Source organism: Pygocentrus nattereri, chromosome 29 (genome assembly GCF_015220715.1).
Source record: "Pygocentrus nattereri isolate fPygNat1 chromosome 29, fPygNat1.pri, whole genome shotgun sequence".
Lineage (NCBI taxonomy): Eukaryota > Metazoa > Chordata > Actinopteri > Characiformes > Serrasalmidae > Pygocentrus > Pygocentrus nattereri.
Window position 1 is genome coordinate 17723224 of NC_051239.1, and position 17418 is coordinate 17740641.

General features: G+C 40.3%; 1 pseudogene; it reads left to right on the forward strand.

Annotated features, from left to right (window-relative positions):
* Window positions 1–3055: 3055 nt before the first annotated feature.
* LOC119262793 lies at window positions 3056–17045 on the forward strand (annotated as a pseudogene).
* The last annotated feature ends 373 nt before the right edge of the window (window positions 17046–17418 follow it).

Below are 17418 nucleotides of genomic sequence, written 5' to 3' on the forward strand. Positions count from 1 at the left end.
TACGTTTGGGCTTGCCTGGTCTGACCGGCATCTTCCCCCACCACCCGATCCAACTCACCACCAGGTGGTGATCAGTTGACAGCTCAGCTCCTCTCTTTGCCCGAGTGTCCAAAACACATGGCCGCAAGTCCGATGACACGACTACAAAGTCAATCATTGAACTGTGGCCTAGGGTGTCCTGGTGCCATGTGCACTTATGGACATCCTTGTGTTCAAACATGGTGTTTGTGATGGACAAACTGTGGTTTGCTCAGAAGTCCAAAAACTGAACACCACTCGGGTTCAGATCAGAGAGGCCATTCCTCCCAATCACACCCCTCCAGGTCTCACTGTCATTGCCCACGTGAGCGTTGAAGTCCCCCAGTAGGACAATAGAGTCTCCAGGAGAAGCACTTTCAAGCACCTTTCCCAAGGACTCTAAGAAGGCTGGGTACTCTGAACTGCTGTTCGGTGCATAAGCACAGACCCGTTCCCCAAGGTGTAGGGAAGCTACCCTCTCGTCCACCGGAGAAAACCCCAACATACAGGCACCGATTCGAGGGGCTATGAGAAAGCCCACACCTGCCCGCCACCTCTCACCATGGGCAACTCCAGAAAAGAATAAAGTCCAGCCGCTCTCAAGGAAATTGGACCCAGAGCCCAAGCTGTGTGTTGAGGTGAGCCCAACTATATCTAGCCGGTATCTCTCAACCTCGCGCACCAACTCAGGCTCCTTCCCTGCCAGTGAGGTAACGTTCCAAGTTCCAAAAACCAGTTTCAGCAACCGCGGATCAGAACGCCAAGGCCCACCCCTTCGGACACTGCCCGATCCACAACGCACCGAACCCCTACTACTGCCCCTCCCATTGGTGGTGGGTCGATGGGAGGGGGGACTCATGTAACTCCTTCGGGCACCATGAGTAAATGCCCGGCCACCAGACGCTCGCTGGCGAGCCCCTCCCCCAGGCCTGGCTCCAGGGTGGGGCCCCGGTAACCCTGTTCCAGGCAGGGTACACAAGTCCTGTTTTTGTGTTTTCATAGGGGTTATTATGGATCACACTTTCTCTGACCTGTCACCTAGGACCAGTTTGCCATGGGAGACCCTACCAGGAGCTTTTGCTCCAGACAACATAGCTCCTAGGATCATTCAAGCACGCAAACCACTCCACCACGATAAGGTGGTGATCCATGGAGAGGTAATTTGTATTAAGTAAAATAAAATAAATTTTGCTGTTAGAAACTGAATGTAAATCCTGTGAATAGATATTAATCAAATGAGAAAACAAATTAGACCATGAAAGAATGTGTTGTGTGTGTGAACTATCATCTCATCTAAATGCTGTTTTATGCTACATTAGTAGGGTCATTTGAAGTGACCTGTAAAACAGATAAATAAAGAGCTTAAAGTCCAGAGTTCAGCACTCCACTTTATAATATATGTGACCTAATTATTTAGCAGAGGACAGAAAACCTCAAACACAAAGATATAAGACTGTGGGAACATCTCACTAATCCTATTTCTGTAGTCTGTGAGTAAAATGTCTCAGAGGCCTGAGAACAGAGAGCAGTTAGAGACGTGTTTGTGGTCTGACTTTTATTCTAGTAAAACTGCAGTTGTGACATCAACCAAATGAGGAGCGGAAACCCAATAATATTCTTTTTAAAGTCATAATTACTGCATATTTTCTGTAAAGCTATAAAGTCATATTTATTACAAGACAGTCTTTCATTCACTACTTTTATATCCATACTGATCTTCATCTTCCAGGGTCTCCTCATGTCTTTCCTTACAATCTAAGCACAGCCATGATGCTGGGTCTCACCACTTTGGTGTCTTTGCCCCAGAGAGGTGGACTGAACTTTCCCCTGGACTCTGCACTGCAGTCAGTTCTCACGCTCAGTTCTTTCCCCTGTGGTCTAAAGACTCGTATCTTCAGGTGTTACTTATTTTTACACTCATTCACACCAAAGATGTGCAAGACACCCACTTATACCCCCCGCCCATGACAGACCCTGGTGTGTGAACTTTATTCTAGTAACAGCAGACTTTGACCCAGAGAACACAACGTTCATTATTTCCATAAACTGAAAAGCCTGAAATTGTTAACTTACAATTTTGTGCATCAGTGCATGTTCCTAGTCTTCCATTGCACCCCCCCTCCCTTGGTACATTTTGGTCAGGTGTTCTTCTTTTTACCCTTAGCCAGAGGTTCTCCTCCCTGGTCTTAGATTCACTCTGTCCCGCATTTTTAGTGTTTTATATTCTCCAACACACCTGATCCAACTAATCAGCTCCAACGGTCAGATCTTCCTGAGCGGAACTGTGCAGGGTAGAGGGAAATACAGGACCAGTGGCTTAAGCTATGAGTTTATATCACTCTCTCTCACTGTTTCTCCCTCTCTCTCTCTCTCTCTCTCTCTCACTGTTTCTCCCTCTCTCTGTGTTTCTCTCTCTCTCTCTCTTTCTCTCTTTGTCTCTCTCTCCCTGTTTCTCTCCCTCTCTCTCGCTCTGTCTCTCTCTGTGTTTCTCTCTCTTTCTCCCTCTTTCTCTCTCACTCTCTCTCTCTGTTTCTCTCTCTCTCTATTTTTCTCTCTCCCTCTTACCCTCTCTCTCTCTCTCTCTGTGTTTCTCCGTTTCTCTCTCTCTCTCTGTTTCTCTCCCTCTCTCTGTTTTTCTTTCTCTCTCTCTGTCTCTCTCTGTTTCTCTCTCTATTTTTCTCTCTCCCTCTTACCCTCTCTCTCTCTGTTTCTCTCCCTCTCTCTCTTTCTCTCTCCCTCTCTGTCTGTCTCCCTCTCTCTCCCTGTCTTTCTCTCTTTCTCTCTCCCTCTCTCTCTCTGTGTTTCTCTCCCTCTCTCTGTTTTTCTCTCTGTCTCTCTCTCTCTGTGTTTCTCTCTCTCTCTCTCTGTCTCTCTCTCTCCCTCTCTCTGTGTCTCTCTCTCTCTCTCTCCCTCTCTGTCTCACTCTCCCTCTCTCTGTCTCTCTGTCTCTCTCTCTCTCCCTCTCTCTCTCGTGCGTGGTCTGTGAGTAAAGAGGAGGAGTTTAGGTCCTTGTTCAGTCAGTCATTACTGGGGCAGCATGGAGCTCAGTCTGCTCTCCCTGATGCTCTGTGAGTAAAGATTCTCTTCATAAGATATCTTTGTCTTTTTAAGATGTGTATATAGTGACTCTTCTGCTTTTCAGTATAGATTTGAGAAATGAAGTCTTGTTTTTGGAGGATAGTGTATTGTGTGTAATATTTTTATTTGAGTAGCCCAAGGATCTCCATTAGAATTCTTATTCAGGATGAATGCCATGGAGTCCATATGAGTATCTTATCCAGTATACAGGAGGTTTATGGATGGGGGGCTAAGCCTTTGCTAGTGAGTTTGGGGGGCTCCCCCAGGAGGATGTTTCAGTGTGTAGTGTATCCACTGCACCTCATGGTACCATGTGAGGCTGATGCTTTGTGTTCTACTGCATGTGAACTCAGTGACCAGTAAATGTCTGTTCATCATGAACTTTCAGAGCAGCAACAGCCAGGGGCGTTGCCTGGGTATGTAAAGATCCGGGGTTCTGCCCAATTAATTATATATATATATATATATATATATATATTTTTTTTTTTTTTTTTTTTACAATACATACCCTGACATATAATGTTTAACACTATAATATGGAGTTATATTTTTTTATTCAACAGATTTAAAATTTAACAAAGGGTGCACAAATTCTGCAGAATGACTGTTGGTGACCTAAAGATAGTGAGCTTTTACTAAAGGACATGTTTATTAGCTGATCAGTTGGCTCCAGTGGAAAACACACAATTTTAGGGCAGTGACCAGGGTTAAGAAACTGCTTTAAACTACCATCATAAAGTATTGTACTAAATTCTGGCTATCCACAACGTCCACCTTCTAGCTAACTAGTTAACTGCTAGTTAGCTAAATGGATTTTCATTCATTATAGCTTACAGTCCTACAATCCCAAATTATTAAACACAATTTGAAAATGAAATAGTTATTAGCTTATCAGGTACATCAGGGCATGTTGAACATTATAACTATAACTAGCTATAACATAACTAGCTATATAAGTTTTTTTTTCTCAAACCTTCACTACCTAAGCTATCTAGGTTAACTAGCTAGATAGGTTAACTAACTAGGTTAGCTAACTAATTCCGAAGCTGACTAGTGACAAGTTGCATTTTATGGTGGGTTTGATCTGTGTGTTTTGATTCGGAGACGTGTGTTTTTAACCAGCTATCAGAGCTCCACAAACAATGTCATCAGTTTACATAGTTAACTACCGTTACCTTTCTCCTTGAAAAAACGCCGTATATCCATTTTCTTTCACCGTCAGCGACCTGCAACCTGCTGCCAAAAATGGCTAGAGCACATGTGCGCTCCCCCACGGGGGTGGGGGTGGGCTCTCCTCCGCGCCCGCAAAACCAGCAAGCTGATTGGCTGTTTCTCCTGAAAGGCGGAACTTTATCCTTGAAGCGGCAATATGATTGGCGTTAAGAGATTTCCTATTCTCACAGCAGCATTGGCCTCCTCATTAATAGTACAGCTGAGCGAAAAGGTTCGGGGCTACTGGATAATCATTCGGGGCTGAAGCCCCGGAAGCCCACCCCAGGCGACGCCCCTGGCAACAGCAGAAAACTGATCAGAAATGGCCATTTGGTTAGGTGGGCACGCACTAACCTTTATCAGACCTGCTTCATCAGATCTTTCAGTCTCCTTCAGCTTCTTTCTCTCCCTCTCCCAGCCTGTGTTTAGTTACATGCTGTTTTTATTAACCTCAAATTTACAAGAACTCGAGGATCAATGAGTCTGATTGGTCTTCTGTTGAGCTGCTGCCTCTCGACTCCTCAAGACCAGTATTACCTGTTATAGGAAGCACAATACAGAGCTAATAATGGTGTGATATCGAATTGAGGTGGACTAAGAAATCTAAGTAATTAGAAACTGAACTTTTTATCTGTCATTATTGAATATCAACAAAAACTTCAAAGAGAGTAAACAGTCCTTTATCTACATCAGGGGTCTCACAGTAGCGGCTCTTGGGTCTGTCATTAGCCTGATTCATTCATCACACAGCAGCAGATACAGTGCATCAGAATTAAGCAATGAAAAGATTATCAAACAAATCTAAAATGTTTATCACACGTTATATGTATTTATTATACTACAATAATGTATTTATTATACTACAATACTACTAGTAATAGTACTACTACTACTACTACTGCTAATAATAATAGTAATTTATTATTATTATTATTATTATTATTATTATTATTGCTAGCAGTCATAGCATTAGTGGTTGCCGTAAGTTTAATTTCAGACCATTATTCTTCATGTTTAAATAAAATCTGTCCGTTGCCGGTTGAGAATGTAATTAACCCTTTCTGTGCCGGCTTAACTGGACAGATCAAAATGTTTTATTTAATAATAAAAATGGATTTATGTTGTTTGGTTTATATCCTATTGATTTTAGGTGGTGATTTTGAATACATTTTTGAGAAGACACAAAAAAATAACCTCATCATCAGTTATCACTGAATAATAATTTCATTATTAAATGAAAACAGTAACAACAACATTCCGACCTGATCTGGGAATTTTGTAACCAATGAGCATCAACAAACAAATAAGACACAGTTAATCCATCATGGAAAGTTCAATTAGATCCTCAACCAGCAGCAAACAGATGTTATTTAAAACCTGTCTGTTTTATTCTGTTTAAAGGTTCTGTTAATATTCAGTAATGACAGAAAAAAACATTTCCAGTTACATCAGATGGAGGCTCTGCACTCGGCTGGTCTTAAGAATAGAGTCCACCTTACGCCGAGACAAGAGTTCAAACTTACGGTGCCAAGAGGTTCTAGAACATTGCAGAGTAATTTAACCAGAGTGCCTTGAAACTTATATCATGTTAACCTAAATAATTACCTAGAACGTTGGAGTTCAAATTGGGCATATTTTTCAAGAAGATTCAAATTTCTCAGTTTTAATGTTTGAAATGTGGTCTTGTACTATTTCTGATTAAATACAGGGTTTAAGTGATTTGTACATCATTACTTTCTGTTGTTATTTACATTTTGCACAATGTCTCAACTTTTTTGGAATCAGGGTTTAGTATTGTCCAAAGTTTGTTCACTGTAGTCCTTCATCCAAGAGGTGATGTGCTTCTTTGGGAGCAGGATGATGTTTGTGGCTTTAAAGCAGGCAGGAATGTTGCACTGTACCAGGGAAAAAGGTGTCAGCTGGCTGGCACAAACTTTCAGGACCAGACATGGAATACTATTTGGGCCTACTGCCTTCCAAGTTGAGACCCTCTTCGGTGCTCTCCTCACCTTATCTATAGCTAGTGTGCTGGCTCTGTGGAGTGGGCAGGGCATGGTGGTTAGCTGAGCCCAAGCAGTGATAGAACAGGTGTAGAAAGTCTTCAGGTCAGCAGGGAGGGAGGTTTCTGTGGTCACTGACTTACTGACTTTGTTCTTAAAATGATTTCTTGGATTCTGTGCCATAAGTCTTGGGAATCTGAGCTGCCAGCAAAGATGGCTACAATTTGTGTGTTGTACTTGTGTTTTGTAGCGCTGACACCAGTCTTTAGGTGGTGTCTGACAGCTTTAAGTTCTTCACTGTTCTTCACTGTCTCTGCAGACTGCAGAGTCTGTATCACTACATAAGACACTGTGTTATATTTTGCCCAGCGTTAAGTTGAGCATCATTCATGTCCAGTTTAAGGTAAAAAATGAGAGTTTAGTTTAGTGTGTGTATGTATTTGTGTGTGTGTGCGTGCGTGTGTGTGCGTGTGTGTATTTGTGTGTGTGTGTGTGTGTGTGTGTGTGAGTGTGTGTATTTGTGTGTGTGTGCGTGTGTGTATTTGTGTGTGTGTGCATGTGTGCATGTGTGTGTGCGTGTGTGTGTGTGTGCGCGTGTGCGTATGTGTGCGTGTGTGTGTGTGTGTGCGTGTGTGTATTTGTGTGTGTGCGTGCATGTGTGTATTTGTGTGTGTGTGCGTGTGTGTGTGTGTGTGTGTGTATTTGTGTGTGTGTGCGGGTGTGCATGTGCGCATGCGTGTGTGTGTGTGTGTGTGTGCGCGTGTGTGTGTGTGTGTGTGTGTGTGTGTGTGTGTGTGTGTGTGTGTGTGTGTGTAACAGCAGTTTATACTTCACCATAATGCAGCATGTTCACTGTTTCTCTCCTACTTTAGTGCTGGTTGTGCTCATCCACTGTGGACAAACTCAAGGTGAATCATTACATGAAGATCTACTGGATTAGTTCATTAGCTCTCATGTACACCTGCATGCACTTCTTGATCAGGTCTTGATGTTGGTACTTTTTTTTTTAGCTTTTTTATTCATGTAGCTTTAGTTATGATGTAGAAGCAGCTCTGTGATGTTTCTACTTTGTGGAAATGCTTCCTAGATTTACTGCACCCACCAGACACTACGGCAGGTTAACATAAGCTATATAAAATCAGCTTAGACTCATTCAAACTAAAACCTGACACATCAAAAGTTACTATGAATGAGTAAAAGCGGTTTCTGAAAGACTGAAAGGAAACAAACTAATGAGAAAGGTACATAAAGCAGTAGTGAAGTTGTGAAAACAGCCCTTCTGTTCTGCACATATCTGACAGTGTGGTTTACTCAGTGTGTGAAGTAGATCACATATCTTCAGTATGAACCTCACTAAATCTCAATCCTGGTTAGGGCCCTGTAGACAAACATAGACAAATAGCAAAAGAACGAGTGATAAGAGAAACTTTTACATTCAAAACAAAGGCAATTTCTAATTGAAGCTAATGTTGTCAATGCATAATAGATCAAAGACATAAAAGGATTCAGTCTGACTGAACAGAAACATTCATTCACAGAACATTCATAGAACCTGGAAACATTAAACTCATTAGTCTCAAATCATGTGATTAGGATGATAAACTACTTCTTATATTATAAAGACTAAAGCAGCTCTGCTGACTTCATCATTTCACATCAACAGAAAAGCCCAAACTGAGGGTGGAGCCTCAGAGCCCAGACACAGTTACTCTGAGCTGTGAGCTGCCACAGTCTACTGGATGGAGGATTATATGGGAGAAAAACTCTGTTGTTTTACAACATGATCTGACCACGATCACTGAAACACTGCCTAAAGAAGGTGGAGCAGAGTTCAGATGTGCAGCACACAGGGGAAACGATTTTACACCATTCAGTGATCTTGTCAAGATTACAGTAGTAGGTATGTCCTGTTTTCTTTTTTCCTTGTAGACAAATGACATGATTTTAAAATGTAGTTAGTATAGCAGAGAATCGCAGACGACCCTGTCCCCCACAAACTCGGAGATATACTCTTGTCCAACAGTCTTGTCCCAGTAGGCCATGCCTGGTAAACCCCCACGGGGAGGCATCCAGGCGGCATCCTGATCAGGTGCCTGCACCACCACAACTGACTCCTCTCAGTTTGGAGGAGTAGCGGCTCTACTCTAAACTCCTCCCGGATGACTGAGCTTCTGACCCTATCAAGCAGAGTGTAGCCCACCACCCTGCAAAGAAAGCTAATGTCTGCCGTTTGTATTTGTGATCTCATTCTTTTGGTCATTACCCACAGCTCATAGGTGAGGGTTGGGATGTAGCCTGACAGGTAAACAGAGAGCTTTGCATTTTGGCTCACCTCCCTCTCCACCACTGCAGTCCAGTACAGTGACCGCTTTACTGCTGCCACCTGTCCCAGCCTGTGGTTGATCTCAGAATTTCTCTTCCCATCACTGACGTACAAAACCCAGAGATACTTCAACTGCTCCATCTGGGGTGCTTAGACCATGGACTCAGATTTGGAGGTGCTGATCCACAGACCAACCTGTTTCCTGAGGTGGTCTGACAGGCACCAGCAAGCTTTTGGTCGCAGCAATGCCTGGTGGCTTCCATGATGATAGATTTGAAGAGGTTCAGTTCAGACTCCCTGTCCCCTACCTCTTCTGGAACATGAGAAAAGCTCTCCCAGATCTTTCCGAATAGGAGCCTCTGCCAGTCATTCACAGCACACACTCACTATTTGCTTGGGCCTATGTGGTCTTCCCTGCCATCTGACCTGACTTAACACCAGATGGTAATGGTTGACAGCTCAGCATCTCTTCACCTGAGAATCCAGAACATTGGTCCCAAGTCAGATGAAATTACAAAGACAATCACTGACCTTTGAGTCAAGGAGTTCTGGTATAACGTACACTTATGAACATCCTTGTGTTTGAACTTGGTGTTCGTTATAAACAATCCATGCCTAGCATATCCCTAGAATATCCCTAGATCACACAAGCTTCTCTGCCATGGCAAGACCCCTGATCCAGGAAGGGTGGTCCCACCATATTTAATGTTATTTTAAAATAATTTCATGAATCTTCAGAGTATATATGGACCATTCTACCAAAGTAGAAAATGTATTTAAACCTTATGTATTTACATTGATTGTTATGATCTATTTAAATTAAATATGTAAAATCTATATTTTTCATTTAAAAGATACTTTGATTTATTTTAAAATGAAATCATGTTGAAAATGGTTTGCCGTGTTTTCAGGTCACTATAGAAACACAGTTTTAGTCCAGGGGTGCAGATTTATTTTAGGCACACTCTTACGTTTTAGAGCAGGATGTGAGGCTGCATCTCTGTCCCTCATGGCCACATAGAGAGAGCAGAAAATGTGTCCCAAAGCCTGAAATCAGTGTGTAACATTAAGAACTGTCATTACTGAAACACATTTTCTTCAAATGAGTTTTTATTTACCTTTGTGGTTGACTCAGAAGATATGTTTGATAGTCATGTTGATGCTAGCATTTCTGACTGATGCTTAGAATTGGCTAAAATTGTCACTACGGCAACAGTCACTACCAAAACATTTGGTACAGTTTCAGTAATGATAATAACAATAATAATAAATTTTATTTGTTACACACTTTACATTTTAAGCAAATCTACAATACTATCATAAACATTTTGTCACTGATAAAACAGCCTGAAATTCTTTGTTCTGATAAAGAAAATATAATTAAAGTATAATTTCACTTAAAGCAAAAGAATTTTAGTCTAAAGTCCAGGTCCATATTGGATTTTCAGCACTGAATCAGTTCAGTAGAATGACGCTTAAACATTTGTTGACTTTGAACAGAGAAACCAAAAGCTACAGTGAACGTCCAGCCAGCTGGTCATGTGTTCATCAGAGAGAGAGTCACTCTGACATGTGAAATAGAAAGTGGAGATGACTGGAATTATGAATGGTATAAGAATAATAATCTTCTCAGAGATGCTCAAAGGAAGAAATATGAAATCTCTAATGTTGATCAGACTCATGCAGGTGATTATACCTGTAAAGGAAGACAAAAGACAAGCCAAACATTCACACTCCCCAGTGAAGCTGCTACACTGACTGTATCAGGTGAGTGTGGCATCCATTAACAGTGAAATGTGTGGTAGAAAATTTTGGACTGTTTCAAATGCAAAAAGCAAAAGCCATTAAATTCTGTATTTACAGCATGAACTCAACTGCATTTCCCATGTGAGTGATCACTGTCATTTAAGAGATAAATCAATTTCAATGGCAAAACTTCAATCGACCAATCAATCAATCAGTTAATCAATCAATCAATCAATCAACCAATCAATCAATCAATCAATCAATCAATCAACCAATCAATCAACCTTTATTTAACCTCAAAAAGGAAATGTAATAAAAATTGACTCAAATCAAGTAAATATAAAAAATTAAACATTAATAATACAAATACATAAAATGCAGTAGAAAATCCATCCATCCATCCATTTTCTAAGCCGCTTCTCCGTCAGGGTCGTGGGGGGGTGCTGGAGCCTATCCTAGCAGTCATCGGGCGGAAGGCAGGATACACCCTGGACAGGTCACCAGTCCATCACAGGGCAGACAGACACAGACAGTCACTCACACCCAGGGGCGATTTAGCATGTCCAATTGGCCTGACTGCATGTCTTTGGACTGTGGGAGGAAACCGGAGAACCCGGAGGAGACCCACGCAGACAAGGGGAGAACATGCAAACTCCACACCCCAGTCACCCAGCAGAGGAATCGAACCCAGGCCCTCCTCGCTGTGAGGTGACAGCGCTACCCACCGCACCACTGTGCCACCCACAGTAGAAAATATTAAACAATTAAAACGTAGCTAAAAAGCGTAAAAGTTAAATCTAAATAAAATAAAAGGGGGATAACATGAAAAAGTAAACAAACATTTTATTACATGACTAAAATAATAGTCGAAAAATCATAATTAAAATAGGAATATGAATAATAATAAATGAACAAACATATGAATAATAAATAATGAAAAAAACAATAATAGTAAAAAATAGTAAAAAATAAAAGATTGTGGCACAATCTTCTTAGGTCATGCGTGACTCTCCCTCAAATACATATGAATGAAGGAGACTTACATCTTGTTTTATCTTCTGCCCAAATGCTGTGTGTTTAGGCTCAACTGCTAGTTTCATTCATAACGTGGTGAATATACATGTTATGTTACTTGTTTGAGTCCAGCACAAAAAACTTTGTACATCCAGCCCAGTGTATTAATTAATGTAGCTCATCTAATGGACACTGGCAACTTCAGATGATGGGAGTAATTGGATTTTTCTCTGTAAACTAACAGAGAGTGAATACTGTCATGCATGTTCAGAGAGAGTGGGTAAGTTTTAAAAGTATTTATCATCTTTGAACAGAGAAACCAAAAGCTACAGTGAACGTCCAGCCAGCTGGTCATGTGTTCATCAGAGAGAGAGTCACTCTGACATGTGGAATAGAAAGTGGAGATGACTGGAATTATGAATGGTATAAGAATAATAATCTTCTCAGAGATGCTCAAAGGAAGAAATATGAAATCTCTAATGTTGATCAGACTCATGCAGGTGATTATACCTGTAAGGGAACACAGTCAACAGGCCGGATCTACACACACACCAGTGCAGCTGCTACACTGACTGTATCAGGTGAGTTTGGCATCTTTCTCACTGTATTTCTGTCATTAAGAGTTTAAAGTGTAGACGTGCTTTGCAACTATAAAAACATCATCCTGAACTAAACTTGTCAGCAATTTTCTCTTTATTATATAAAGTTTCTCAGAAGCCTTAATGAGTTCATGTACAGTGCTGTGCCAAAGTCAGAGACCACCCTTCATTATTTAGTTTCCAGTCAAAACCATAAAACAGAAATAAAGCAGTTCTACAAGTTGGTCATTTTTCTGCACTGGAAAAAACAGAAACGTCCACACATTCCTGAGTTTTCTAGCTTTTCACTTGACAGTTACAGATCATTTAGAAAATCATGTATAAAAGATCTTCTCATGGTCTGCACTAATTAACCAACTGCAAAAGTCTCATCTCCCTTTATTATTGTTTCTATGTCCATCAAACTTTCAGCTCAGGCTGCTTTGTAACAGACTAGAAATTTCAGTAGTTCAGCAGTTATTTTTACAGGAGGTCTTTCAGTACAAAGAATGGCCTGTTAGTGTGCTTTAATATTTATCTTTACACACAATATTTTAATGATGAATGTGAGCACTGAACAGTCCTGTTTAATTAATAACTGTCAGCAGCCGAGTTATCACAATCTGTCCAGTTAGTTAACTGACCTTCATATTGCTTTATAACCGTCTTTCTCCTCAAACGTCATATTAAAGTGATTTTTAGCAAATACAGTAATCTAGATCAGGTTCAGCATAATTCTGTGTGTTAATGGTTTTAACACTGAGCTGTGAGTGAATCTCCCACAGTGTTTAAGCCAAAACCTTTCCAGCTTCATGAATGATATAAAAACGACACCAACATCCAGATTAGGACACATTTGTGTTTGTCAGGCATCATCTGTTCCTCAGTTACACTTTTCCATAATTTCTTGGCCTAATAACACTTTTCTTTTGATCTTCACACTGTTTCCTCTCTAATGATGACTGAAACAGAGGTGTGAAGGTACCATGTGTGGATGACCTTAATAAATTACATTTTCCAAAATTTGATGATAAATTTGTTGCATTAGAAACATTTCAGTCTTGATGGAGACGTTTATTCTCATGTGTCTCATCATGAGTAACTCAACTATCTGTTTTACCTTAAACATTAAACCAACGTGAAAGTTCCATCTCTAAATAACATGAAGCTGAAAGTCTAAATTCTATCAGCTGAACTTTGTTCTTCATCAGCAGTAAAAGTCAAACCTACAATCACCTCAAACCCTGAAGGAGCTGCACTGACAGGAAACACAGTGACTCTGTACTGTAAACTCCATCAGGCTGCTGGATGGACGTTTTACTGGTCCAAACACACACAGAGCTCTGAGAAGGAGACCATCACCAACGTCTACACCATCAGTTCAGTTAGACTCTCTGATGGAGGTCAGTACTGGTGCAGAGCTGGCAGAGGAAACCCAGTCTACTACACACACTACAGTGATGCACTCTGGGTAAAAGTTACTGGTGAGTAAGAGATTTTCACTCAGTGATATTTTATAGTGCTGAGGGTTCGTTGCTACAGATCTGTACAAATGTTTCTAGACATCCTTCCTTAATGTCTGAAAGTGTGTAAGAGTCAAAAAGCTGTTACTGAGAAAATCTCATGAACAAAAAAGAAGAAAGTTTACACTTTTTGTGGAGGATCAGTGCAGATTTGGGTTGGTGGATTATTTTTGTTTAAAAGCTTCATAAAAACAAGAAGTTCAAACAAATTTAATTCATCATGCAACACCCTCAGCAGGAGCTTCACTAGACGTTTATGGATGGGGGGGCTAAGCCTGGTGTGGGGGGGCATGGTCCCCCAGGAGCATTTTTAATGGCCCCAAAATGTCTGTTCATGATGAACTTTAATAGGAGGAACAGCCAGAAAATGTATGATAACTGGTTATTTGGTCAAAGTTTCACACAGTAGATTTGCCTCTTTGTATTTTGTGTTGAGCACAAAGTTATTATGACTAAAATACTTTATCCACTTACAACAGATCAAACTTAATAAAGAAGTAAAGCATGATCTCTGACCTTTTCACAGTACTGTGTATTAAATGATGAGCAAAATTCATCTTTTAATCTCAAAACTTCGGCTCTCATTTTAATAACAGTGTTGAACTGTGATTTACTTACAGACAGCACTAAAGCTGTGGTGTCCATAAAGCCTGATAAACAGGTGTTTAAAGGAGAGACGGTCACTCTGAGATGTGACATGCAGGCAGGAGGAGACACTGAGTGGACTTACCGCTGGTATAAAGACGACCGTCTGTCCTCAAACAGAAGAACACAGGAGTTCACAGTCAGCTCTGTTACAGAGCCTAACGGTGGTAAATACACCTGCAGAGGAGACAGAACACATGACATTCAGAGCTCAGAGATCAGTGATGCTGTTACCCTGACTGTGTCTGGTGAGTCTGTGGGTTTGTTTTAATATTCTCATTAATTCTACTGTATGTAATGATCTCATCACTGTGTAGAAACTTGATTTAGTCTATGATATTCTCCATGTTCTCTCTGTCAGATGTAGCTCAGGCAGTATTGAGTGTGTCTCCACAGAGCTGGCTGACTGAAGGAGAGTCAGTGACTCTAAGCTGTGAGGTTACAGGCTCCTCTACAGGCTGGACATTCAGCTGGTACAGAGCTGCTCTCTACAGACAAGGCTTAGAGCAAATAAGAGACGTTCATGGCAAAGTTCTGTATCATGTAGAGCTCCTGTCAGACAGCAGAAGAGAAGCTGGAGGCTCCTACACTCTCAGTCCTGCTGCTGTAAATCACACAGGAGTTTATGTGTGCAGAGCAGAGAGAGGAGAACCAGCCTATCAGACACAGTACAGCACTGTGCAGACACTGTGGATCACTGGTGAGGAAATATAGAAGTGAATATTTATATATATACTTACACTTAAGAACATATCCAGCATCATGCTCCATGTGTATCTTGTGTGGATGTTCAGGTTCATCTCCTCCAGCCTCTCTGATCATCAGTCCCAGCAGAACTCAACACTTTAGTGCTGGCTCTCTCTCACTGAGCTGTGAGGGACAGAGTGACTCTACTGGATGGAGAGTGAGGCGATACACACACAGTGGGGAGGTGTCAGATTGTTCATCAGTTACAGGATCTACATGCAGCATCAGCTCCCTCCACACATCCCTCACTGGAGTTTACTGGTGTCAGTCTGAGTCTGGAGGAGGAAGTGATCCTCTCAACATCACAGTGCACAGTCAGTCTCTGTTACTCTTACCAATAACAGGGGTTCAATAAACAGTGCTACTGAATTTCTAAAGCTATTTAATTACTGAATTAATTACTAAAAATTAAATACTTTTTATTTACTAGAAAGACTTCAGTGTAGAAGATTTTAATGCTTGTCAAATGCCTTTATTGTGTCTTAACAAGCCAGTAGCTGGTTGCTGGCTGCTCATTACTAATTTATTGAGCAATAACTAAAATTAATTAGGATTTTTATTTGTGAGTTATACATCATTAAGTATCACTGGTTATCCACTAGTTTAGCTTTAGCTTCCTGACTGAAAACATCTTTTTACTCAAGAACACAAACTCACAGAGCAAACTAATCAAAGTGTTATTTGACTTGTAACTTTGTTAAGCAATTTTCAGTCTAAGAAATTCCAAAAATTGTTATGTGCACAATCAATACAGAGTAATGGGTCAATTTGAAATGCACTTATTAATGAACTCCATAATAAAATATCTAATTGGTGATGTTGCATCATTTTCACTGCTTCTTTAAAAACTTTTTTAGCCTAAGAAGTTGTTACTGCACTCTGTATCACTTTCTCTCTCCTACAGATGGTGATGTGATTCTGGACAGTCCTGTCCATCCTGTGTCTGAGGGAGATTCTGTGACTCTCCGCTGTTTATTTCGCTCCACAAAGCCCTCAAACCTCACAGCAGATTTCTATAAAGATGGATCACTGCTCCAGACCCAGGCGACAGGAGAGATGATCATCCGTACTGTCTCAAAGTCAGATGAAGGTCTCTACCACTGTAAACACCCAGAGAGAGGAGAGTCACCACAGAGCTGGCTCTCAGTCAGAGGTCTGCTGCTTTAACAGAAAATATCTAATCATTATAATTTAGATTTTAATAAGAATGCCCTCAGCAGCCATTTCTATTCTACATTACAGTGATTATACTGTGTGTGTGTATCATGTTTGTCAGGTTCAGGAGCTCCAGTCTCAGCACTCAGTCTGCTCAGTAGTTTAATGGCAGTGTCTCCATATTTTGCTGGTGTCCATCGTGCTGGGGGTCAAATGCTACAGAGCTCGAGGTAAAAACTCAGTCTTTTTGTGTTTCTTCAAAGTGTTAGTAGTGTTTGTTTTTTTACTACTATATAAAATCTGATAAAAGACTAATGTGGATTGTTCATCATTACGTTTTTCACAGCTAAACCTGATGAGCAGAGCAGAACATAAGCAATGATGGAAGCTGAAACATCTTGAGTGCTGAATGCCAGGTTTGTATATTAGAGTTACACTGATTAGAGACTAATAAGAAAAGACTAAGAAGTGTTTTACATAGACATCATTTCCTAAATACTTCAGGGCAACTGAAATGCTAACTTCTGCTTATTCTTCTTAGTTAATGTTCATTACATTCATCAAATAAAATGCTGCCGTGATGGTGCTGAATAATGAGGAGAGTTGAATGTGTAACTGTTTGTGTGGAGGATTAATGTTCTAAAGGCTAAAACTTTAAGAAATGGAAACTGAAACTGCAGAACTGAGACCTCACAGCAGGGGGCGCTGTCACAGTATTATTCTTTTACAGTTTATCACACTTCAGTTGTTATTAGTTATTTGGTGTGTTATTTACATCGTTAGCAGTGTGAAAAAACTTCACTAACAGAGATGAGACTCTCTCATTGTTGATATAATCCATAAATTAAAACAAGATTTGCTTCTATAGGAACTCCTGGTTTGGGTTTTAAGGAGTGAAGACAGAAAAGGACCTGAATACATTTAGACTGTCAGAATTATTTTTAGAAGAAGAAAAAAATCTCTCCTGCATTAAAATGTAAATCCTCTGTCTCTTTTTATGATCCTTCATCCCTGCAAAATGTTATGCTTTTACTCTACAATATAAAAGACTTGTCCATTTTCCATTTTAACTAAGTGTTTATATAAATATTAAACATATTTTAAAAGTATTAAAATAAAATAAAGCAGGAAAATATTGTAATTATTTTAATACTGTGTGATGGATTTGAATTATTTTTTTATTTTCTTTGGTTTTGTTTTGGTATTATTATATATTTTCCATTGTCATGGGTTTTGATGCTGAATGCGTTCTAATCTGCTTTTTCAGTTTTATCTTCTGGTCTTTTATCTTTTCCTCATATTCATGATCTAATGGTGACACAGTGCTATGTGGTCATATGTTTTAATGTTCTCCTTCTTGTGTTGAACCTCATTCATTT